Below are 25,991 nucleotides of genomic sequence, written 5' to 3' on the forward strand. Positions count from 1 at the left end.
AATGAACCAAGAAGCAAACAATCACAGAATATAAAATAACAATCCAAATGCAAGGTCTTGAAAATCTAGTAAACAAAGGACAGTGTGTTTCTGTGTGTGTGTGCGTGTGTGTGTGTGTGTGTGTGTGTCTTTTTATTGTTTTGTTTCTTGGGAGAATACCACTGTGCTCCAAGGGAGTGTGAGAGAAAGGCAGACAGAAAGACTAATTAATCTGGCCGTTCTAATTAGGCACTGTTCGCGGTGTGCTGCTGTCCTCTCCGCTCACCTCTCTCCCACAGACCTTGGGCCCCCGCTTTGGCAATATGTTGGACTGTGATAAAATGCTGTTCCCAGCATAAGCAATTGGATGCCATTGTCCATTAACAGTCACCTCGCTGGGGTAAACACATCCCCAGCTATGGCCGAACAGTGGCTCCTGTGCATTGTTTCTGAGTGGTATCAAGTCGCACAACTTTTCCTCATCTTGGCTTGTGTCTCACTATCACCAATAACAATATAATGCAACAATAACAGCGCTTTTGCTGTTCAATATAGTGCCTTTGACCCAGAAGGCTCTTGGGGGTCATGCTTTCAGGGCCAAAGGGAACATGCCTTGTCCACCACTGGAGAGCAGAACCATCTCAGGTCCACAGAGAAGCAGCAGTGAGGACTTCCTTCAACTGCGGGAGTGAAACTTGGTTAGACCAGACTGACAAAAAAAAATCTATAAATAAAAAATAATATCTGATTTTAGCCATTCCTAGGGTTATTACTCTTATCCAGATGCTGTGGGGCCTGTAGTGACCACAAGGAGGCAGCCCATGGGTTTCATAGATAGAAATAAATACATGAATAAATGAATTAATAAATACATAAATCACAGTATGCAGGGAATCCCTTTCTGTTTAGTTATTATTAGGCAAATGAAATAATGTATTTGTGCACTTTTCACACTTCAGAATGACATCACCACACACACACACACACACACACACACACACACACACACACACACCTGCCAAACAAAAATGCCAAAGAGACAACTGGAAGCAAGCAGCAGATAGCGTGAAACAATTACCTTGTCAAGCCTGCTTTTACACTCGGTATCTATTTGCGTTTCAAGGTCATCTGTCCCTGTCTCGATGTCAGTCTCTCTCGGCAGTGTGTGCTGGCAGGGGTGGTGATGTGGCAGGCAGTGCCCGACTCCGTCGACACACTCTGGAGAGTCGTGTCCCTGACAGACAGACACAGAAAGACTCCTTCACAGCCCCGTTGACTGGGTTTATGTCACTGCAGGCGAAAGTGGGCACTGATGAACTCGTTGGTGGTGTCATCACCAGCAGCTGCCCTCGGCCTCATCGATGTCGAAAGAAGCTTTGAAATTATAAAAAATAATAATAATAATAGGAATGGATTTTTGTTTAAAGATAAAGTCACTTGCTGTCACTTCCTGTTTCACCATTATAGGCCATCCCAGAGTTGTTCTTAGGGAGTGAGCTAGCAGACCTAGAGCAATGCTGTGATCTGCTTTCAACTCTTTTCTCCCAGAAGTCACAGTGCCCACACTCCCTTTTTTGTGATATCATGTCCATTGAAGTATAGAATCCCTTGGCATTCAACTGTAACACACAGTAGCACACTTTCCTCCACTATATCACACTGTGTGGGCCTTGTCCCCTTCACAAAAACCCAACCCTTCTCACAGCAATCGATTTCTCACTGAGGAAGTCCTTGTTTCATTGCTTTTGGTAGTAAAGCATGTGTAGGAACTCTCACAGCACTGAACTGGGACTATGCAACAGCAGGCTCAATGGTGTTTGTTCTGGTTACAATAACTAATAATGTCCTGTTTGGGAAGAACAGTGCATTTATTTCTCCTTCCTGCAGACACATCTGCTTTCCTCTCTCCTCTCTTCTCTTGGGGGAAGTCTAGGTTGTTAAACTGTAATAGGATTTTTCCTCGGCGTGCCAGGAGCAGCCCCAGAGCAGGGCGCGCTGGAGCCGAGGAGAGAAGCTGTCGATTTGCACGTCCAAACTTAGCCCCTTTTCACTCACCCGTGCACAAACTCGGAGCACCCCTTGACATCTCTGCCAGAGTTTTTCAGCTGCCCCTAAATTGGCCTGCATACCAAATTGGACTGCACTTCCTCAAGACCTCTATTGCATGAATCAATTTGCTTCTCCTTACTAGTTTTTCCTCTTCTACCACAACTTGATTTCAAGCCTCTTATTACAAGGTTTCAGTGGTATGAGTAATCAGATGTCCTTGGTGAATTTACATACTTAATTGAGGATTCACTTCACAACAGACCGCAAAGTTGGAACGACACAACAAAAGCACACATAGGTAGCCCAATCTGTTCTCTCATTGTCGCTGTAGGTGCGGTGGTGTTTATTTCATTATTTATTTGTATTTCTTTTTGTGCCATTTGTCAGACTGGTGAGTCACACTGCCGAAGTGGAGCTAATGGTAAGACCTGAAATAGGCTGTAGTCACATGGGGGTTAAGCAGTTTAGCACAATAATCATGGCGCTGCAAAATAACTATAACTCAAAAAACCCTTTGAAAGAGCATATTAATCTTGCAGTTTCCCTTTACTGTACTCGGGAAGTTTGAACTGAAAATAGGTGTTAAGCCAAGAAGGTGTGTGGGTTTGGTGGGGAGCAATTGGCCAATCAATGTTGATCCTCGTCCAATTTGCCGTAGCTGAGTTAGTTTCCAACAACCTCTTCTCATGAAGAACAATGATGCTCAGATGCTCACAATTGGATTTTACGAGGGATCGCACTTCCATTCTTTGCCATCGAAAGGAGCCATAAACTAATGAGTTCCCCTCGGTTACCCTTTTCCCTGCAAAGAACAAGGGCTTTTTGGCTCGATTGTGGCAGTTCTCGCTTGGCGGCGGCGAGAGCTCTCTGAGTGGCCATCTTTGGAGAGGACCGCAAACGAGAGCCGGCCGTCTGCATTGTCTCCGTGCTGTAAACACCCCACTTGGGTTGAACCACCGACTAAACAATACGCTTACTTCCCCCCACTCAGATTCCCAGAAAATAGGCCAGCTCTTTCTGAATCAATGCGGCCTATTGATACACTTTGCCGGGGATCAAAACAAAAGCAAAATCAAACAACAACAAAAAAGAACATCATAATAATGTCTCCGGGACGCTTTTAAACTAGGACTCTTTTATCTGCAATCATTCCTTGAGAGACTTAAAGAACCAAAAATGCAGCACTTAGCATTGCGTCTGTTCTGTGCCGCTGCGGTGACGTACTCACCACGCATCCCGTTCAGTGCCATTACTCTTTTTTTGATATTAATCTTCACTTCATATTAATAGTACCGTGCATGGCGGAGAGATTCGAGTACCCCGTGTGACTTCGACTGAGATGGAATAATGCTGTAAACAAAGCCGAGGACAGCAGCAAACTTTTAGGAACGCATGCAAAAAAATCTCTGCGGTAAGCATTGAGGTTGTCAGCAGCATCGTGTCCTTGTCTGTAACTCCCTGTGCGCTGCCTGTCTTGGCCTCAGCCCCAGGCATTTTTTTTTTCAAAGGTATCGGCTACTGTCTAAAATGCATTTCATTTTTTTAAGTCCGAATACCACGCATATCAACATTTTTTTAGTTGTCGTCGTCGTTGCTTTCCTTGCTTAAGAAAACATGGAACCAAATGAGAAAGCTTCAAATCACAGTGTGTGTATTTGCCCCCCCACACCCCCTCTCCTTTTTAAATTTGCATGTGGATCCACACTTTACATGTGTTTCTCTTGTCGGTTTCCTGAGGTTTGCACTCCCCCCTCCCACTAACAGCACTGGAGTCTTGCTGATGTTTCTCGGCGCATAAATACGATGCGTTGTGTAACAGCTTTGAGAGTTCAGCTTGCTCTAATTCGAACATCTGTTGGCGGAAGACACACAACAGACAGTATGGCAGTCTGTTGCTAGGCTGGTAAACTAAGACTTACCTGATCACCTGTCAGGCAATGTGTTTTATTAATGAATTCAGTTCTTTATTTAGTCGCGCAGAACATATCTGTGGAAACAGCCCTGGAAGAGGTAGTGCGAGACAGTATTGCGTTCAGAAATTCCTTGGCAACGGATGGACTCAGATGGGGGCTTTGCCTGTTTGTTCAGAGTCTTCGTATGAAAGCAGAAACGTTTTCACTTCTGAACATCCAGGGTTGACCACACCTCTCCACACACACTCTACTCTCACACTCTACCCTCCATCCTCCCCTTCTGGTTCGGCTGGCTGTCAGCTTATGGCTGGGTATGGCAGGGTGCTTTCACAGTTGTCAACCCTGACAGCACACAGATTGCCCCCTGTATTCTCTCAAACCCCTAAGCCTGCTACCCTGGCGCCCATCCTGTCAGACTGAGAAGATTCAGGTCCTGTCTTTCAGTGACTAATAACAGCGAGAGCCCTGCAAGTCCCAGGGAAGGTCTTTAACACTCTGAAACAAGGCCAGGCTCGACTCCGCTCTCAAAATGTGAGTAGGGCCAAAGTACAGGTTCGACATTTTTAGATTTGTATGAATTATGAATTTCATCTTGCTCTCTCTCTCTCTCTCTCTGTGTTTCTCTGTCTCTCTCCCTGATTCTGCCTTTTATCTCCCCACCTAGCCCCACTTCACTTACTTTGCACGAAAACAGAAAAACAAGGTTGTGCCTTCAATACTTCAAAGGGTAAAAAAACGTCTCTGGTCTTAAATGGAGGCAGTGCCCCTGTTCTGGGATGTTTTTCGCGATTTCAGCAAGTCAGACTCATCGCACTCCTGTTCCACCACAGTCCTCCACAGCACAGACCCCCCATCCCCCACTGCATTTGAATGTCTCAGATTTCTCCTTATACCTTTTAGTAAAGAGGGATGCAAGTGCGGAGTGTTGTGGTGCGTCCAAACGGAGCATTCCATCAGCTGTGTAATCGCACACGCAGTAACATGAACACACAACTTCAAGTGCAGTTTACGTTATCCAGGCAGAATTGGCCACAAACAACCAATGTTGCCCAATGACTACCTCAGTTAGCGCTATTATGTTTTTACACAGATTGAAAACACATGCACATCACTTCCACTGGACTCACTGGTCCTGGCTGTGAAGGGGCCGTGCCAGTTCACTGTGGGGTGCCCACACTGTGTAAAAGCTTGGCAAAGCGTGGTGCTGCTCAATCTGCTCATTTCAAGGGGGAAGGGCTTCCTTAACCATCTGTATTCCCCATTAAATATACAGAGGTGACACTTCTTTACCTCTTCGGCTCGCTGCTGTTAAATTAGCCGCCTGTCTCTCACCGCAGGGCGGGAATCTTATATGTGGAATATGGGGGCTGTGCCATGAAGGCTTGCGATAGAAACAGCTGTTGTTCACGAAGAGGAGCAGACACCTAAGTCATCAGATCCCGGAAACTGTTTGTTCATGCAAATCATTTTCTGGTCATGTGAAATGTATGGTTTTTTTTGGTACATGCACCCTTGAGTGTGTGTGCGTACGTGTGTGTGTGTGTCCTACCTGGCTGCCAGCTCAGGAGTCTCTTCGTGCTGTTCCTCGGCTGTCTCAGGATCGGTCTCCTGTCTAATCTCGAGATGCTGTCCTGATACGAAGGTCTTTGTTCGTTGCCTTGGTTACCAAGTCCCTTGTCTCGCTGGTGTCATCTTTTCCGAGACTTTTCTCCAGGAAAAGGTTCTCCGAGCTGTCAGCGCCTGAAGAGCCGAGGTAGCATTTCAGGGACACGCAACAAAAGGAGTGGTTTGGGCCCGATCGATTTCAGTTGCTTTTTTATACATTTAAAAGCAGAGAGAGAGAGAGTAATTACCCTTTTTCCTCTTCTCCTCTTTTCTAACCCAATTCCGTTTGCCTATTCTGGGTTTTACTCAATTGACTGGTACATGCAGATACTGTCCCCCTCACAGGCCCACTCTTTACTCCACATAGCCAGTCATACCAATTTAGCAACTATTTTGGAGCCCACTACTATTGTAACTTTCACGCATTCGGTAGTTTCGGATTTTCCTCCCAGTTTAACCCCCTCAACAGGCCCAGATGATCATATTCTCCCTGGCTCTTAGGAATGCCAGAAATGGCTTTCGAGTGACTTGAATTGCCTTGAAAACCAAGCCAACTCTCCATTTGAGGGGGGACAGAAAGTTATCAATCCCAAAAATCAGAGCTCAGTGTACGTTTTTGAAGCTCCCTGTTCACTGCAAATGGCTCAGCGAGTTAACTTTGAATCCTTACTCCTGAGTATAACACAGAGAGGTTGGAAAGGGGTGCACAGCAAGTGAAAGTGCAGTCTGCGGGAATACAGCAGGAAGAAGCCTAATAAAAGATGGGGTTCATTAATAAATAATGCTGGCATGGGCCACTTCCATTAGTCACATGTTGTTCATCCTTCCTCCAGGCAAGATACAAAACTGAGGGCCTTGATGCCATACAGTCACACTTTGTTGACTGTGGTAGCCAAGCATCCCCCTATGTATAATACATCTGCACACTGCGTATGAAGCGATATTTATAAGCTTGCATTAGCACTGTCCCACATGGCTGGTAAAAGCAAACACTCAAGGCTACCCAGCTGCTGATATTGAATCAGATCTGCCCTGTTTGGTTTTCGTTATGTTTTGTTTTTTTCTTTTTTTCTTTTTTTCTTTTTCTTCATTTGCACAAAAACCATGGGGCTTAAAACCGCGGATGAGGACCACCAGACGTGCAGTCACGAAAGCCTCGATAAAGCAGAGTAAACGTCTGGATCCTTCGGGGAGCCGAGGAGTATTAGCACTCAGTCCGCCCTGGGCGACTGTCGTCAGCGCCGCGGAGGAGCCATCGTGTGGGCAAGACACCGTGCATGTGCTTCTGCTTCAGATCTGTACGCCCAAGCAAAACGAAGGCCGATTGTTTTAAGAGATCCTCTTTAAATATTGTCCCATGTGTCACATGTGGAGTTGTGTAAGCTGTGCTGTAAAGAAAGCAAAAAATGTAGTTTTTTCATTTGTTGCATGGCACTAAGTGATGGGTTCCAAAACTACGTGAGATAACGTCTTTTATGCAATAAGAGACACCCTTCACATAACCTATTAACTTATTGTAAAAGTGGCTTGATTTACTTTATTACTTTTTATTTTATTTTTATCAATACAAAATCAAAATGAAGAATGAAAATCGAAAAACCTTTTATTGGAAACGTTTCATACAATCAAACACAAGGAATGTGTTTGCTGCCGATGATTATTTTCATTGACCTCGTTAGCATTACGATTGCCTTGCGATTTAGCGTGCTCTCCCTGTTCTTCCCTCAATCTGCATAATGGGCGACGTCGTGAAGCTGAATAATTGTTCAGGATTGAGTCAACAGTACATGGTCAGCAAGCTGTACATTATTGTGTGGCTGTCATGGCGATCAGTCTGTACCGCAATTAACACTGGAAGGGTGGCACCAGGAGCAGTAATTTCTAATACAGTAAATTGTCTGGTGTCACATCGTGAGAAAGATTGCTTCCACGGCTGCAGAGGCTTTCACAGAAGCTATCCATTATTTACATACACTAACCTTTATTTAAACTCTGCATCTCTAATTTGAGTCACTCGAGACACAGTGTATAAATCTGTGACCCAACTTCTTTCACCGCTTAAAAAGAAAACTTGAAAACACGTAACTTGCCTCGAAATGGCTCCGGGAAACAGGAACATACATGTGCAGATTGGAAACATTGCTGGAAATTTATTGCTCTCAATTATTGATGGCATATATTGCTCGGTGGAAAAGCAGAACCCGAGAGCCACTGAGAGAGCACAATAAGAACGGGCAGCGGGAGGAGGGAAAAAAGCTGTTATAAAGTGACTGAGTTGTGTTAATTGCACTGTGAAATTATCAGTGTAATTGGGCACAGCTCTCCTTTTGGGAATGAAAAGTGCCGCCACCGGTAGGAAATTGATTCAAGCCTTCTGTGTGACTTCAGAAGTGGCTCTTACCTTTGCCATGGGTGACTCATCTGTGGATAGACTGGGGAGGGGGGGTGGACAGGCCAACATGTGAGCGAATGTCATGAAGTTGTAGCGGAGTCTATCTCACGAGCATCTGCCTCAAGTCGGCACCACAGTCCCCCAGCACCGGGACACAGGTTTCCATCGTTATCATGGTCAGTTATGTATATTTACCACAAAGAGAGAGAGAGACAGAGAAGGGATGGATGGAGGGGGGGGAGTTTGGAATCAATATTGCATCTTCTGTAAAACATTCTGGCTGGAGATAAATCAGTGGGTGAGATTATCCCAGAGCGAAGGGAGAGAAGCTTTTCATCAATTGCAGATCAGGAGAGCATATTGATTTTCCCAGCAGTGCTCATGTTTGACATTATTGAGTCCTCCCTGCCTTTCCCAATTAGTTTTCAGCTCTGAATCGCTGTCGCCGCTGCCCCATATCCGCGGACCGGTGGCCGTATCCCGTAGGGACAGAGAGGAGGGTGGTTAGCCATTGTTCTTGTATTGTTCCTCTCACAGTGACATGGCATGGCATTTGCTGATCACGCTATAGTTCAGCAACGCTCTATCTAGAATCGGTGGGACCGAAGTGTCCATGGCAGACTGCCAGCAGCCTCAAAACAACTCAGAATCGTCATCTTGCATTTCGGCGGACGCCACACAGCGCAAGCGCTCAATCATCCGTGTATCGGCATAACAATCACCCATCAAAAAGGTCGTCGGATAGTTGCTGATTTCTAAATCCCTTCAAGCTCAGTTTTCCAAGTGCGCCGAAAACGTGTCAGGGATGGCGGAGGCGGTTAGAATCCAAACAGAATCACGCACCTTCACGGAGACATTGTCCACGCTTGGCGGAATGGTGTTTAAAACACTCCCATTCCCTCCCAATTAACTTCTGCCCTGTTCCCTGCCATCCACCTGCTACTCCGTGGCTACATTCGTTCCCCTCTCCTGCAAGTGATGTCCGGCGCAAGGATAGTTTTACTTTTGCAACAGGAGGATGAGCTGCAGTTAAAAGCTCTGGTTGGTTGTATTTCACCTCCCCTGTCATTGTTTATTGTCAGGGAAGTCTTTCTGTCTGCCGTATATGTTTACAGCACAGGTCAGGGGATGCCTGTCATGTTCCATTTTTCCATAAATCATGTTTATTATGGTGCAGCTGGCGGTAAGCAGGTTTTTATTTCACTGGCTTACGGCAGGCTGAGCCAAAGACACAGTGGAAAACTCTTCACTTCCTCATTCCTTTCTTTCGTTTATTTTTCTGTTTATTTCTCTTTTCTGCTTTAGTTTAAAGTTAATTTATTCTTCTAAAAATGCTTGTTTATTCAAACCAGCATAACCGAGCGGCACAATCAAGTGATTTAAATGTTGAAATGCACTGCGATCAAAGTGTGATTGCTGCTTGACTTGATAAAAATTGCCAGGGCATTTTGCTCGGGAATACAGATCTGGTGATTTCCGTTGTTTTTTAACGTCACAGAGTTAGTTATGACAGTGTATCCTGCATGCTGAAATTTGATATCTGCCATTATTTGGTAGGTTTTCAATGTTTCAAAGTTGCTGATTGACTCGATCTGGAAGAATGGTGTGTATCTTACTTGTACACTATAACAACACAGAAAGACACCAAAAATTGTGATTTTAGGAATCGTGGTGTTTACGTTTCAACGCCCCAAACTCCTATGTTACAGAGGGTGATCTGTAAAGAAATAACTACTTACCTGTGTGTGGGTGTGAAGTTCTCACACACATACATACAAGGATACACTGGAGATCGCATACATGAATCATTCTGCATACCAACCTGCCTGGATATCCTGAGTATCCAGATTCCTTTGTTTTTACATCTTCACTTTTCCAGAACATTTACTTTAGATACAACTTTCTTTCACAGAAGCGTGCATTCCATTTTTCGACAGTGCAAATTCAAAGTCTAAAGCGACAAAAGAATCTGTGTGTAGGTGTGTGTGTGTACGTACGTGTGTGTTTTTCCCTTTTTCTTTTAAATAAAGTTCAGGGCTTCTGTGTGGCGTAATTACCGAGCTGTCGAAAGTGAAGCGAAATAAGCAAGAATTGCAGGACTGCTGGGTACAGCCCTGAGTGCTGCAGTCAAGACATCTATTGTATACCGAGCTTCAGTGAAGGCTGATCGCGCCAGCGTCTGGCAGTGGCATGCTTTCTGTAGCTCTGTGAGCAGAATCAGAATTCATTATATCCAACTCCCACGTATCACGGTGTGCACGCGCCTCTGATCTCTCCTCTGTCTTCGCCTCGCAGATGCAATGAGTCTGAGGGGGTCCTGTGCAAAGACAATTTATGTTTCAGATTATTTATTTGTTTATTTATTTATTTCCCCCTACCTGAAGGCCGTACGAGGAGAATATATAGCATCAGCACTCTGCAAGGCCAGAACTTACAGTGCATTCGTTTTCAGGATTGATGAGGGATCGTTTTTTGGATTCATTTTTTTCTTCGGCAGAGCAATCGTGACGCACTTACTCGCTCGTTCACTCATTCACTCCTTCACTCACTCATTCACTCATTCACTAACTCATTCACTCACATGTTCTTGTGGTATTAAACGAAAAGCTTAAAGCTGAATACTAGGGGCTGCCTGGATCTGCAACAGTGCCATGTCTTTCAGCGTTCACTTCATGGCAGCCATTCCCTTTTCAACTCTCTAAAGGCTTAATTAGACCAATTAGACTTTTTAGGCACCAGCGATTGTGAAAGACCTGAACAACCTGATGGCTTTCTATCCCTCCAGGTGCCAAGCTGTGCACCTCTGCTGTTTCAGGTGACTGACGGTACGGATGGATATTTATTTTGTTCTTGTGCTTTCGTATGGAGAAATAGAAGGAGCCAAACTCACACCAGAGAAGGGAAGCCAAGTGAGACTAACACCAGGAACTTGCAGGAGCACTTTAAATACAGTGTAGGAGGTGATATTAGTCAGCAGCTCCCTGGACAAATTTAATGTTTGAACTCTGGATGTGAGCCTCTATACTTCACTGTTGCTGCGCTGTGGGAAGATAAAACAGATATGACTGATAATTATTCATGCAGTTTATTATAAAGGAAAACAACTTAAGCAAACTACTTTTTTAAATGTAATTAAGTTCTTTAAAAACAAAATGGCATTCAGACTGGGGTATCTACTGCATTTTAAGCCATAACAACTCCCTGCATGGCAACCGTAGCCAAAACTTTTAACGCCAGTCCCACACAAATGTAGACACAGTTGGTAACTCGGTAGAATGTCAACCCAAAGCGTAGCAGAGATGAGCTGAGAAACTTCCTCTTCACACATGTAGTGTAGCACTGTGTCTGTATTGTCTGTGAAGCTGAACTCTACACTGTAAAGTGCAGTCAGTAAGTAAACATTTCCTTATAAATTGGGGCCCCTGGCAAGAGCTATGTTTGTGCCGAGTCTGGCCCCCCAGTGATGTGTGGCCCAGAAAAACCCAACGCTCCACATTACGAACTCCCTCTTGACCGGTTGGCTCTCCTGTGGACAGTGGGCTGGAAGGCAGGCAAGCATCCAGCCAGCCCCGGGCATCTGCTGTGCTTCTTAAGTAGTTTAAGAGTCAATCTCTGTTAAGCCGAGCAAATCCCTCAATGTTTCCTGAGAAAGTAGCCTGGTGGAAATTTGAGAGCCAAAATCTCTTGTAAAGAGGAGAAATACAGATGAAAAGAGAAGCAAACTTATGACAGCTGAAGGATTATTTTATTTGTTTCTCCAGTGATACATTCTTCTTCTTCAACTTCCTCCTCCTCCTCCTACACAATAGTTCATTGAAAGAGACACAGGGACAGGGGTAAGGGAGGAAACGAGAGGGCGCTGGAGATGCAAGAGAAGGGGAAGGCGGCAGAAGAGAAGAGAGTGAAGGCAAATCAGGGCCTTCAAGTAGAGCCAATATAGGAAGCCAGTGGAGACTGCGATTCAAAGCAAGTTTTAGACACTGGATGGAACACAAGATGACAAACGTGTGAAAAGTATTTTAGGAAGAGGGAAAGAAAAAACAAACCATCATCCATTAGTAATCACCAAATTACTTTTATGCAAACAGAAAGAGGTGCAGTTACCAGCACTGTTTGCAGGGATATGTCGTAAGCCAAAAACATGACATGAGGTTTCTTAAGATTTTACTTTGAAAAACCTGGGCTTGGGAAGATGCGAGCGTGCCGTGCTTGGGAATACATTCAGCGCGGGATCAGAGAGAGCCGTGTAAATAATGTTTGCATCCAATTCCAACATTCAGACACTGAAGAGCAATTAGTGGGTGTATGAAAGCACTGGCACACCGTAAACAATAGCTCTAGGTGAGAATACTTTGTTTCTGATGTGAGATGGAAAGATTTGGGGTCAATTTTGCTCTTTTTCTGTTTGCGATAAATCCAAAGTTTCTTCGCATCTTTCCTGGCAGACGATAATCCCACTTGCATTGACGCCAACTGCACAAATTAGTAAGAACTGAGGACATTGTTACATTGTTTCACAGGAATGAGAAGGAGTCGGGGGGGGGGTCGTGTTTATGTGTTGTCTGTTGGTTTAGGGCGGGGGGGCGTGTGTTTGGTTTGAGTTGAAAATTAACAGCAGAAACAAAGAACATAAAATAGTAATAATGATGATGAGAAGGTAAACAGTGTTTCTATTGTCCATGAGTATAATCACATCTCGGCACAGCCTAACAGAGAATACGGCGGCTCTTAGTTCAATGGCGCTGGGGAGTTGTGCATTTTAGTCCCTGTATTTTATTTACAGTGTTGTGACATATAGTTACAATGTACGTAATGTGTAATTATGTATGCGCTTGTGTAACAATGCATGTCATAATTTAGAAACATAAGTAGCTCACTGTGTAACTACAATGTAAATATGGCTGGGATTAAATCAAAATTTAACCCACCTACAGGAGCAGAAAACCAGTTTGAAAAAGTGTTAATTTAATTCAGCCTTATGTGTTACTACATTGTAAAGTCATTAATCAGGGCTAATACGCTAAAATTGCAATGTATTGCCAAATTTGGTGCAGAAGAACACAATGTTTAACTGAAACTCTGGGAATTTAAGCAGATTTTCTCTATCTGTCAGGACTGAGTAGGACTGTAGTGATCCTTCTTATGCTGCCATGCCATCATGAGGAAAATATTCACAGTTGGAAAAAATCATTTAAACATTTTGTTTTAACAGGTGTAGAAAACTCAACTCAGAGGCTGTGTGAAAGTGAATAAGTTACTGCATGAAAAATATGGTTTACAACATTTTAACAAGTCGCAAACTATTTTAGAACCTTAGGTTTACAAAGATTTGCAAGGAAATTGTAAATAATTTGTAATATTTACATTTACGAAAAGATTACAATACTTGTAGGTTTGGAAAACAGGTGGTTGCAAACAATAACTGAATTCAATATAAAAGATGTGCAGTGTGTAAACTCAAATATACCTGCATAACTCCACTATGTTTACAACCCTAAGTAAACCATTTGTGAAAGGAATGTTTACTGTATGTTCACATATGTTGTAAACACAACATTTGATGCAGATCGGTCCTCTTCTGGATCAATAATCTGCAAGTAACCAGATAAACATTGTGAGCCAAACAGGTTGTCGTGTTTGTAACCGATACTTCTGAGAGGCAGGCATCTGGCCCAGACGCTGGGGAGTTGTTTAACATTAGCTGGAATGTGGTCTTTGATCTCAGCTTGTATGTTTGGAGTTGTTTTCCCCTTTTTTCCTCTGTAAACCTTGATTGAAATGTATCACTGTCGACCGGCATCACGCTCCACCAAGGAGACTTAATGGAGCTCCACAAGAGCCGACCCCCTTCTTGAGGCCGAGAGGCTAATTGGCTGTCCTCGGTTGATTGATGGCACAGTTGCCTGGATGTGCCCAATTAGTGACAGCAGGGTGGGTGCGGAATGGGGACAGTGGTCCAGGGAGTTGGATTGAAGAGTTGCCAAAACTGCAGTCTTTGAGCGCGGAAGAACAGCGTGAGGGGGGGACAGAGATGCAGCCTGCCACTCAAAAGCAGCAGATCCATCTTCTGTGATTGATGGAAAGACATCTATGACCCACCTTGTGATTGATTCTCCTGCTATACAGGTGTGAGACTGATGTTGCTCCCAGTGAGGGGCTAGAGGACGGGGACTGAGGGACACTGTTAGCTGCCTTGTGATTGACTTATATGGAAGGACCTTGGTTGAACTTCAGCTTAAAAAATAAATAAATAATAAATAAATAAACAAAACAACAAAGAATGAAAGAAACTCTGTACTCCATACCTTTGCAATGTAAAGATATGAAAACAAATCCTTTTATTAGGCATTTAAAGCCCTTTCATATTCTTTATAATATGGATTTTGACATGTCCCCCGGCATGGTTTTCCATCTTGTAATAGCCATCAATCTAAACATATTAAATAATTTATTTTTCAATAATGTCAAGTTAACTTTGTCCTCTTATTCTCTAAATATATATTTCAAGACTGGCACATACATAATAAAGAAAAATAATAACATTTTAGTGTATTCCCTAGTCTTCCGTCAACCCTGTTACTTTGATGAAAATCACCCTGTTAAAATAATGGGCTATTCCACAAGGGACATGCTTCTCAGGAAGTGGCATCGCCTGCCTCTTTGGAACAGCATGGTGAAGGACAAGCACATGTTTCCTGCTTTTAATTGATTGTTTTCATGTTGTATAATGTTTGACAGAGAGGGACACACTTAATATGTCAATCCTGTTACCCTTTAATTCATAGTAAATATTTCATTTTAACACTTTACACATTGCTTTCATCCCACCAGCGTTATAGCCAGGTACATTTTATGTGCATTGGGCTTTCAATTGGTACCAAGATTGTTAAGATCTGACATTGCTCTGTGGAGATATTGATTTCCAGTAGGGTTGACTTGGGTTCATGAATTGCTATTTTTAATAAATTAAAAATAAATTATCATAACTCCTACGAATTGTAAAATTGTAAAATTTTCACCCAGTTTGTCTTGTAATTTGTATTTGACTAGTACTTCAAGAACAAATGGTCAAATCCCATTTTGCATTTATTCTAAATGTTTAATAAAAATCATAATTCATAATTCACAATTATGCAATTGTTTATCTTTTAAAAACGGTGGTAGTGTTGTAATATAGTGTGTCTAATCATGACCAACAATGCAGAAACTGATTCTGCAGTTTGTATGCTTTAATTTGAATGGTTCCACATGCTTGTGGCCCTTATAATGGAATAATGGCCCTTTTGCGTGTATATTGAGGTACAAATTGTCAAACCTTTTCTGCATAGGCTAGGTTCTTTCAAATGAACATTATCCCTTCATTTCTTATGCTATTTTCTCCAAACAACTTCTACAAATTTCAATTTGATTTGTATTTCAACATAACATTTCCATATCAAAATGTCCCATAGACTTTAGTGGAGGAAAAGATCAAAAATTACATTTCTAAAAATGCATTTCTCTTTTGGTGAAAAAACTTGGTAGTGCTGTAATATAGTTTATCTAATCAGGATCAACTATGCAGAATATTATAGTACAGGTTGTCTATTGTCATTTGATAGGCATCACATACCTGTACTCCTTATAAAGTCCATATTAAACACTTCTATGAAGTTACAACCAGGCAAAAATTAGTGTGTAAAGACTTAATTTCAAAATAAATGTAAAAAAAAAATGGTTATCAATGCTAACCATGTGGTTGCATTAGCTAGTTTGGGCCTAAATCGTCAACTCTGTTACTGTCATAAGAAGATAAGAACATAAGAACGTTTACAAACGAGAGGAGGCCATTCGACCCATCGTGCTCGTTTGGTGTCCATTTTCAGCTTCTACCACATTGCTGGGGAGTTTGTTCAGATTGTGATGCCTCTCTGTGTGAAGAAGTGTCTCCTGTTTTCCGTCTTGAATGCCTTGAAGCCCAATTTCCATTTGTGTCCCCGGGTGTGTGTGTCCCTGCTGATCTGGAAAAGCTCCTCTGGTTTGATGTGGTCGATGCCTTTCATGATTTTGAAGACTTGGATCAAGTCCCCACATAGTCCCCACGTCCACACTGTTTCTGTCAACACTGTTACTCCTTTAATGGTAACAGGGTTGATATAAACCCTTGGAAATGTACATATTTACTAACCATATTATAAGGTAATAAAAACAATACTTCAATATATATATATATATATATATATACATATATATGTATATATATATATATATACATATATATGTATTTTTTTAAACAGATTCACTTGCACTAGGGAAACTTGCAGTTGTCACAAAATATACAAATTTCAAGAGCTCATTACAGTAAGAGATTACAAAAACACAATATGCAACTTCATCCAATGAAAGAGAGCGCTCTATATTTCAGCCACAGACCCTCACGTTTTTCAGGAGGTGTATTTCAGTCGGCAGCCAGAGCCTCGGCACAGAGCCCTGACCCGCACAGCTTTATCTTCTCACACACTCCTCCTCTCCTCGGTTTCTGCAGCAAAGCGTCCCTTCAGGACAGCGTGTGGCAAGTGTGGAATTACCTGAGACAGGAATCCATCAGAAGCTGTGAAGAAATGAAAAATCTCCTCGCCCTGTAATACGGTGTTCAGTTTTCATTTCTCCTGCCTAGCCGAAGCATATTCAGGAGGGCAGGAGGGCAGCCAGCACCTAGGTTTTTTACACAAATTACCCCCAGTTAGTTTAGCAGATATTTCCCTTTTTTTCTTCTCTCTGTTCATTCACAGTAATGTAACACAATGGATCACTCAATCAAGGTCAGAAGCCCAACAGCTGGGTGAGAAGCAAGGCAGGCTGGGTAAAATGGAATGGATATGTATATTGCAGAAAACAACGGAAAGAGAAAATCTTGAAAATTCCCTAAGGCCACATTTGTTTCTTTTGAATTGGGATTGCGTAAGAGAGAGTTTTAGTGAATGTGGATTATGTAGATATATAATTGGATTACTGGGCTGTATGGTAGCATTATTATTATTATTTTATTTAAAGAAAAATCTACAGTGAGTTTTTCCAAACATTTTCAACATTCTGAAGTACGTTAACAAAAATAAATCCATTGGTATTTAGATACATACGAGAATAAATGCACTTCCAGTAAGGTTCCCAGGAAGAAAGGAGGAGATACAAGTTTCCAATCAAGATTGGAGCTGTGGAAAGATATTTGTTCACAGACCTTTGTGACTGTCCTACTTTATAGCCATTTAGACTTGTCTTTCAGCCTCTCCTGGTGGATTCGGCGCTGTGTCCTGTAAATAATGCAGTGTGTACATCTTCATCTCGGAGAACAACACCTGGGGTACAGAAAGCCTTTGAGCAGGACTTACATTTTTAACCTAGGTTTACGTGGCTCCCCGGGAAAAGGTAGGGCACTTCATAGAGACCACCAGCTATACGATCGTCTTTTTTTGGTCTTGTCTTTAGTGGCACCTTAAGCCAGACTCGGTGTTGTCCTGGGCTTGGGGGGGCTCTCTTCTAAATGGTTTTTGAAGAAAGCCCAAAACATTGAGTGTAATAAGGCCATCAGGATGATTGACCGCAAAGTGAAGAATATTTCAAGCTCCTTTGTTGACTACTGAATACTTTTTTGTCTCAGTTCAGAATGCAATATTAGTTTGTATTTTGTGTCTCTCCATCTAACACATTTAACTCCCTCCTAGACTTGCACATTTCTGCTAGTGCACACATAAAAAAAAATATATATATATATAGTAATATAACTATTTTGACAAAGCTTTTCTCGCATGTATTAGTTTAAGGTTGGTTGTTGTTCTTCTTCTCTTCCCCTTCTTCTCCTCCTCCACACGTCTGAAGTAATTGCTCTGTCAGTTTAGATGGATTATCTCATCCCTAACTCTGAACACTGATTGGTTCAAGATAAACATAGACTTGGGCATTGACACTGCGGATATGTAGCTTGAGACATGTGCACCTGCCTGGTTCCTCGGCTCTCGGCCCACTGTATAATTGATCCTCTTTTTCTGTGCATTGTGATCGTTGTTCCTACAACCGTGACCTTTTAAAACATTCCCTGATATGAAGTTTAGAAGCAGTGCATTACGTTTATAGGCCTTGTGGGGAGAGAGAGAGAGAGAGAGAGAGAGAGAGAGATTGAGAGAGGGGGTGGGGAAGGGATGGGTTACTGGAGGGAGGATTGACTTCAATCGGATGGTGTGAATGTGTTACATACTTCTATTAATAAAGAGGAAATAATAAATACATACATACATACATACATACATACATACATAAAGTGCTTTGAGATGTAGAGGCAGATGCTGGAGAGGCCTAATGGAAACTGAAGTCAACTTCAAATGAGCATTACTGGCATGACATTCTGACAAAACATATTCCAGCCACAGAAATAATGGATACAATAACAAAAAACTAAACACATACACCAAAAAAAGATGTATGACAAAATATCATCCATCTCTCTCTCTCATTCCCTCTCTCCTCTTTCTTTTTCTCACTCTCACTCTCCACTTAACCCGTCTGCTTCCACACACGCAGGTCTAGTTTAAAGTCTAAAGTGTGAGGTCATGCAGGAGACACACTTTGTGTAGGAATTGCAGCAACCTGCAGCACCACCTAGGGAGATGTCACTTATCCACTCCTGTGTGGTAAAACACAGCTGCGCTCCGCATCCGTGTTTAAAGATGAATTTGCTGCGGACATCCTGAAATGGCTGCAGCCAGAGCGAAGTCGCATCATGTTGTTGTCGTTGTCGTTGCTGCTTCTTATCTAATCAGCTCTGTACGGCTGTATTGTTGAAAGCAAGGTCACTCCAGCTCTCTTTGTGTGGAAGAAATACCGTTCTTAACCGATGGCACTGGTTACCAGGGTAATCCAGTGGGTTGTTTTAAAGAACCCTGCTCTTGCGTGTTTTCCTTCATGTTTCAAAGCTTTTTATGACTAGGGGACACTTTGTATCAATGCTTGCTGAATCATACGTCGTTTATATCACTGTACAAGCTTGTTACACCTGCTAATTATAGGTGCACACAGGACTGAAACCCATTGCTGAAGCATTGTGCCCCTAATCTTGGGCTTTCCGAACACAGAGCCTTTTTCTGAGGGTGGGAGTGTAAGTTGGTTAGTAAGTCGACTGGACTGCATCAGACTGCAGTGGTGGGGGTGGTTGGGGGGAATGATATGGAAGGAAAAAGACTGGTGATTTAAATCTCTCCCTTAATGAAACAATCATCTGAGCCGCTCTGTTTATAACCGTGCTTTGTCAATGAGCATCGCATTAGGCGCTCCGATTTCCTGGAATCGGGGGCTTTTGAGCCGAAATCAAAAAGAAATTGATTGCGAAAGACAGCAAGTGTCCTGCAGGCTAGACTGCCTTGTATTAGGCTTGCAGTGGAGGAAAGCTTTTCATTAGCTCAAACAATAACATCAACAATTATTAGTCATTTTTCTCCAAAATAACTTCCATAGACTAATGAAGAAGAGGGAGGGCAGGAGAGGGGAGCAGGATTATCTCAGAATGTCTTGCTGCAGAATCACCTACAAAGTGGGTTTGTTTTTCCAATTTATTTCCTCCAAGTGGGGAGTCTTCACTGGTCCGGAGAGACCCTATGCAGTTACCACTTTGTTGGTCGCCAGGAAGATGGTACTTCTGTGTTTATTCCAAGGTAGCTATTATTAAAAAACCCATACAAAAAATATACTAATTATCCTCCTTCCATTTTCAGTTCCACTCAGCTGTGCATGCTTGCATTGTTTCGTGGTATTGCTCAGGCACACCTACATTCCCAGGCGGAGATTCAAGCACGTGTTCCTTAATCAGAAACCATTTAGTTACTAGGGGAACTTTTGAAGCTCGTGAGTCACCAAACTCCAGATGGATTTGGAGTAAGAATCGTGGAGTGTCTAAACCTTTTGTTGGCTTGTTTATCTGTTTTTCCATTCTGCTTATTTGCTTTGTGGATTTCTAATCATTAAGGAGGGAGATAGGACTGTATTTTTAGGTTATATAGAGTTTTTGTCCCTTGATGGGATGGATTGTGTTGTTTTTGTTTGTTTGTTTGTTTGGGGCTTTCTTGCACTTCCCCCATTTGCTAGATTTTGAAGACTTCCTCCGGGACACATTGGCATGATGCGCTGTATCTGTATTTCACTCGGTACAAACTCAGGGAAGCATTATACTCTGCCTCCATCGTGGTGATCTTAAAGGCACGAATAGTCCGAGGAATTGGGATGGGATGGAAAGAAGCAGATGTTATTTTGAAAAGTGGTTGCTTAGCTTTATTTGTTGTGACACTCCAGTCATTTTATGGGATGGCAGCCCGCCCAAAGGGTTTGCCGAGGCATTCTTGGTACCGGTTTTCCTGTTTAAGACTCTGCTGTGACAGTATGAACTGAACTCAAGACTTTGTGTGTATGGTGTGCACAACCGGTCCTTCCCTGTGCACCAATTAGATTGGCTGCACTGGAACCGCATGATCTCATTGCGAGATGCACTCGGGGTGGGTTGTTTATAACTTTATTTGATGTCGTCCATGGAGATTGATTGTGTAAAGGGGGCGACACGGTGGTCCAGTCAGTCAATAAAATACAGAGTTGACATGGGTCCGCCTTGTGTCCGCCCCCTGGAATGGGATCCTAGCTCTTTTTTGACGCAAGGAAAGGAGGGGGGTCAGGCTATGGTGGGGGGGTTACGGTTGTTGTGTAATTTCCACCTTCGTCTCTGCAGGCTTTAAATCTTGAATTTATACTAGCCTCGGATTCAGACCTTCCCCCCTGATGGTTCTTTAAAGCTTTCAAATAAATTACAGCTCTCTCGCTCCTTCGCAGGCCCCACTTTGGCATCTTCAATCTCAGGGCGCTCCATCAATTCAATCTGCACAATGCGGGAGAGCGGCGGGGTGTCGCGCTAAAAGGCAATAAGTTAAATGCGGGAACGGAGGCCATTGTGGCGACATGTAAAAGGTTAGGCTTGTGGTGCCACAGAGGGATGTGTACTAGGGGACATCTTGAGTACCGTCTGAGATCAGAATCGTTGTTTGCGATGGGCCCACATACCTCATGCTCTTTCTTCTCCACTTGATTGTCGGCGGCACTAATAAGGCAAATGAAAGGAGAGGAAGAAAAGAGAGTAACGAAGCATGCCAGAAATGCAACGAGTTCTTGAATTATAAATATCGCTTTCATGAGTTGCTGTCTGAGGTCGAAAAAATAATAGAGTCCAGCACACGAAGATGCTTAGGGCTCCACATTTCCATCCGAAAGCCACGTCTTCGCTGGCTGGAGCCCAGCCTGGATGTAGTTCGCCTGGAGGGACAGGGAAGTTCATTTCCCCCGAGACCAGAGGAGCCATGGCAGGGCGCCTGTATAATGCAACATGTTTGGATAAGTTTTCTGCATCGCTTGCCATCAACTATTCATTGCAGTAGCAACCCCTCAAATCGTACTCTCTCTTTCTTTCTCCCTCTCTCTCTCTCTCTCTCTCACACACACACACACACACAAACACAAACACACACACACACAATGCCCTCCAGTTCTGGTCAAGGCCTTCTGTGTTGTATATTTAACGGACGTCTCCAGCCCTGAGGGTCAGCGTGGACAACAGTGTACACAGAGTGAGGGCAGGGGGTGCTGGGGGTAATATATGGATAGCAGTCCATTTTCACTGAGTTCATTTGCGTCCCTTCCCAGAAACGGGCCCCCGTAAATCAGGCCGAGAGCGGACAATAAATAAAGGCTTTCTTTCTTTGCGTGGTGGGGGAGAGGGGCTGTGTGCGCTTCGGGAGGAGGAGGAGAGGGCGAGAGCTGTGCCAAGCTTGGGGCAGACGCCAGGTCACAGCCTGGCAGTGGGCACCACCAAATGGGCCTTGTGTGCGATGGCTGACATCCTCATACAGTTCCCATAATCCCCAAGTGGATTGTCAAAGCGCATCGCACCAGACCGAAAATATTTTTCCGAAGCAATTGAATAAAACCTCGTGTCAAATAAGGGACAACTCTCAAATCCAAAATAAATAATAGGACAAGCTGTTTCCTGACAGTAGCAGAGGTCGCATGGGGTGTTGTTTTTATGTGTCACCATGACCGCACAGCAGTAAGTATGGTGACACTCTGGGCAAGTCTTCTGTCACCAATTTTATATCTGCATGCTAATTGCCGTATCGTAACCCTGGGAGGGCAATGAGGATAGTTTTGAAAGCATGCCATTGCCTTGCCCAGAGTCCTAACCCTTAATCCCAATGATTGGACACCTTTGCAAAGTATTGGACTGGGATGTATAACTCAAGTAATCTCCCTGCATTGGCACTAGGAGGAAAGCAACAGTACTCCTCGGGACATCTATCAAAGAAATTGCTGCAGTCTTTAACGCCAAAGCCCCTCTGTGAAAAACAATGGGAATAAGTGTCTTTGTATGTAGTCCAAATGCTTTCTTTTTTCCCACTTTAGAGTAATTTGGGGAAATTATCTGGCACAAGCAGAGCACATTAGTCACCTCCTTTCAGCACCAAAAGTTGCATGACAATGGGAATGCTTTCTTGCTGCAGGATTTTGTCATCCCTTCCCAAGACAAGCAGTAATTAAAGTTCTCTAATGTCCTGATGATAATAATTACAATTATGGTGATTATAATAATAAAGCAGCTCCTCTGTGTTGTGTTTGCATGTTGTTGTTGGGTTTGGAAACGAAACAGGCATGTTGACAGAGAATGAGAGCAGTGTGAAAGGTCAAAACTAAACAGTGGGTCTGTTGTCACGAAAGAGGGGCAGCGTATGCAAATAGGTCCTCTGTATCCTCCCACCCGACACTCTAAACACAGTGTGGCATACCAGGAAGTACAATCCCTAAAGAATTTGCATGATTAAACACAAAGCGTCTGTAGTCCTGTACATATATCTATTTCCACAGCTAAAGATTTCAGCAGCAAATGCCGGCGAGTCTCCGAGGCCGTGCGAGGGAAACCAAATCGCTAAGATAGCCCAGTCTGTTTCTTTGTTTTTGATGTCATAGCAACTGCTTATTGATTGCGTTGAAATCCGTTGAATTAGCTCCCGTGGTAATTGAGTTCTGTTGTCTTCAAGAGAGCCGAAGTTAGTTTTGTCTTTTCTTTTTTTCATTTTATTCCGCTGAAAAAAAAAAGATTGCTCGTCGCAGCTTTGCACAGCCGTCGCGTTCCCTCAATTTGTTCCTACAATGACGCAGTGTTATGTGCTGAATAACTGCTGATATTATTGTTTTTTCCCTTGCCAAGGCAGGCCCCCTTGGTGCTGTTCTTATGTTCATGCTTGACACCGTCCCTCCAGGGGCTGAGTCTGAAAGGCGAGAGGAAGGGATCCGGAGACTTGGCATTGTCGTCTGCACAACTGCTAGGGAACTGAAGGATCTGAAAGAGGTTACTGGAAAAGCATTGCCAGCCCAAGGGAAGCTGGACATCCTTCAGGAGGCAGTGAGACTGTAATTATGAATTTTGTCATACGTGTGCTAAATATCGCTAAATATCAAATTCTGTTTCATGGAAATCAGTGGTTCCCCAACATAAGCTAGTGCCTGTATCACCTCCAAAGTTCTAATGCTAGGTAACAAGTTCTGTGTGAGTTTTCTCTCATGAGCGATTCAAGAAATAAAATTGAATGTAACGCATCTGAAATTCAATTTAGTTTCACGTTTCGCACGTTCAGCAGGCATTTGGTAAATTAGAAAGGACTAATTAGCAAAGTTCTGCTTATCAGCCAGTGAAATGTAGCAGGTATTTTTGAGATTACTTCCTGTTAAGAGAGTCTTCTGGAGCGTGACGCTGTGCACGCCGAAATCACAAACGTCTGAACCGAACGCTGTCATTTGCTCGTTCTAATCGTGTTATAGATGGCTGATCATTTATAAATGTTATCACTGTGTTTAACTTATTGATCTATAATGCTTCATTCATGCGTTATATTTAATTAATTAAACACTAGTCATTTAGTGGAGGTTCTTATCCAAAGTGACTCACAGCGGATGATCAACACCTTAATAACTGCACAGCTGCAGATTCACTCTCCGCAGTCGCTCGGCTTGACGTCTGTTCGGGAGCCCTGCCCAACACAAGAAGCTTCACAAACTCACTCAGGGAGATGTACCATGAGTCACTGGCGGAAATGGGACTGTCATCTTGGAGGGCTTCAAATTTTCATTCCACCTGAGCTCTTAACTACCCGATTTAACTCATCATTGACTCAACTGGATGAATCTGACAATGTTTCCCAGTTCTAAAGGTGCTGGTGATTCAGATGCCTATAATCTCTGCATATCTGCTTCGGAGCATCTTTCCTGCCACACTGCTTTACTACACGTGTTAACATTTCGAAAGCGTTGATTAATGACAATGTAACTCGAAGAGACGCCAAAAATGATGAACTAGCCAACGAGCCTGTTTGGTGCTATATGGGTCTTACATTTCACTGGATTAGCTTTCCTTTGCTAATGGTATTTTTAATAATAGCCAGAGGGGGTGGGGGGAACTCTCCTCATCTCGGCTTGCCCTCCCAATTATATCGGTAGCCCAATACGACAGTAGCATGGAGACGGGGTCAGGTTTGGAAGGAAGGGTCGCGTCATTGGTTAATGAGTACCTGCCCTCATTTACAACAAGGTCCAGAAGACAAGAGCTGCTTGAAGACCCGAGGGGGTGAAGGCGGGGACCGGGGGGTTGGTGAAGTTTGCGTTGACAAGATTCAATTACCATCAGCTGTCACTGAAAACAGTAAAAGATGGTGGGGAATCAAGAGGTTTCGCTCCGACGAGGTGTGTAAGTCAGAGACGGAGGGAGAGAGTCACCTTTTGTTTTTCAGCGCTCCCTGACAGAGCTTGAGCCCACTTCCCTGGAGACCTGCTGAGCGACCGAGCTCGGCAAGCCACGAGGGGAGCTGCACTTCCTCGGCATGTCGCCAGTATCTCACCCTTGTATATCGAAGTCTGTGTCTGTGTCAGGCTGTATCTGCTTCACAAGGCCAACTTATTATAGATCCCCCACTGCTACACTGGGGGCCTGATTTGCCCAGCGCGTGGGGTTGTGCTGTGTAATTACCGTATTGGTTTCAAAGGCCGCCCATTTTAATTTGGCCTGGGTTCTGTAATCTTGTAGACTGACAGCTGTTTAACGCGATCATCTGCATGGGTACCACAGGCTTGGCAAGATGCATGTGTTTCGGGGGTTCACACGTGAGTATGCAAGGTAACCATGCTCTGTCTGTCTGCTCGTCTGTTTGTTGGTTTCCGGCTCCCTGAGCCTGATGAATGCTAATACAGGGATGTCACCCTTCGCTTTGATGATCAACACCCAGGATTTATGTGGAGGTGGGTGGGGGGGCGGGGGTTGTCAGCAAAGCCTCCGCAGTTAATGGGAACATCGTTTGCATGGATCCACTCTCTGGAGGGATTAGGCAGGGAAATATTCCTGTTGCTCTTATTACTAGTACACATGCTGTGGCTGAGTATGATTTTAACCTCTGCTGCTTCTACTGCTAGTCCTATTACTAATCTATCTTCAGCTACAACCATTCATTTGGTATCGTTACTTTTTCTTACATTGTCCATTTCTAGTTCTCACTCAATTACTAGTACCACTATTACTACTATAAAAACAAAAACCTGGTACTGCTACTGCTGGGGTCATTTGATAAGATGACAAGATAATGTGTGGTCAATATTTAAGTGTCATCAATTGGTAATGAATTAGTGAAAATAATAATTTAAAGTAAATATGAACTCAAACAAAACTGAGGAGAATTTGACTTTGGCTGACCCAGCGTTAATGAGTCAGGGATCACTGCGGTTCCCCAGACGAATTAGCCCATCTCTCTCTCTCTCTCCCTCTCTCTCTCTATATATATATCTATCTCTATCTCTCAGCGTCTGACAGCAGAAAACAGCTGAGCTGAGGAGCAGAGAGACTAGCATGCCTTCTGCCCAACATTTGGTAACATATTCTGCAATAAATTCATACAGACGCTGTTGAGAGACGTGCCCAAGCAGCAGATGATCGAAAAAAAAAAAAAAAGAAA

General features: G+C 43.4%; 1 protein-coding gene across 1 annotated transcript in view; it reads left to right on the top strand.

The window, feature by feature from the left end:
• The window catches only part of LOC136758330 (leucine-rich repeat transmembrane neuronal protein 4), an 88,724-nt gene that overhangs the window by 18,756 nt on the left and 43,977 nt on the right, over positions 1–25,991 (top strand). The gene's annotated exons all lie outside the window — the stretch shown is intronic.

The sequence above is a fragment of the Amia ocellicauda genome, chromosome 9, assembly GCF_036373705.1.
Source record: "Amia ocellicauda isolate fAmiCal2 chromosome 9, fAmiCal2.hap1, whole genome shotgun sequence".
Taxonomy (NCBI): Eukaryota; Metazoa; Chordata; class Actinopteri; order Amiiformes; family Amiidae; genus Amia; species Amia ocellicauda.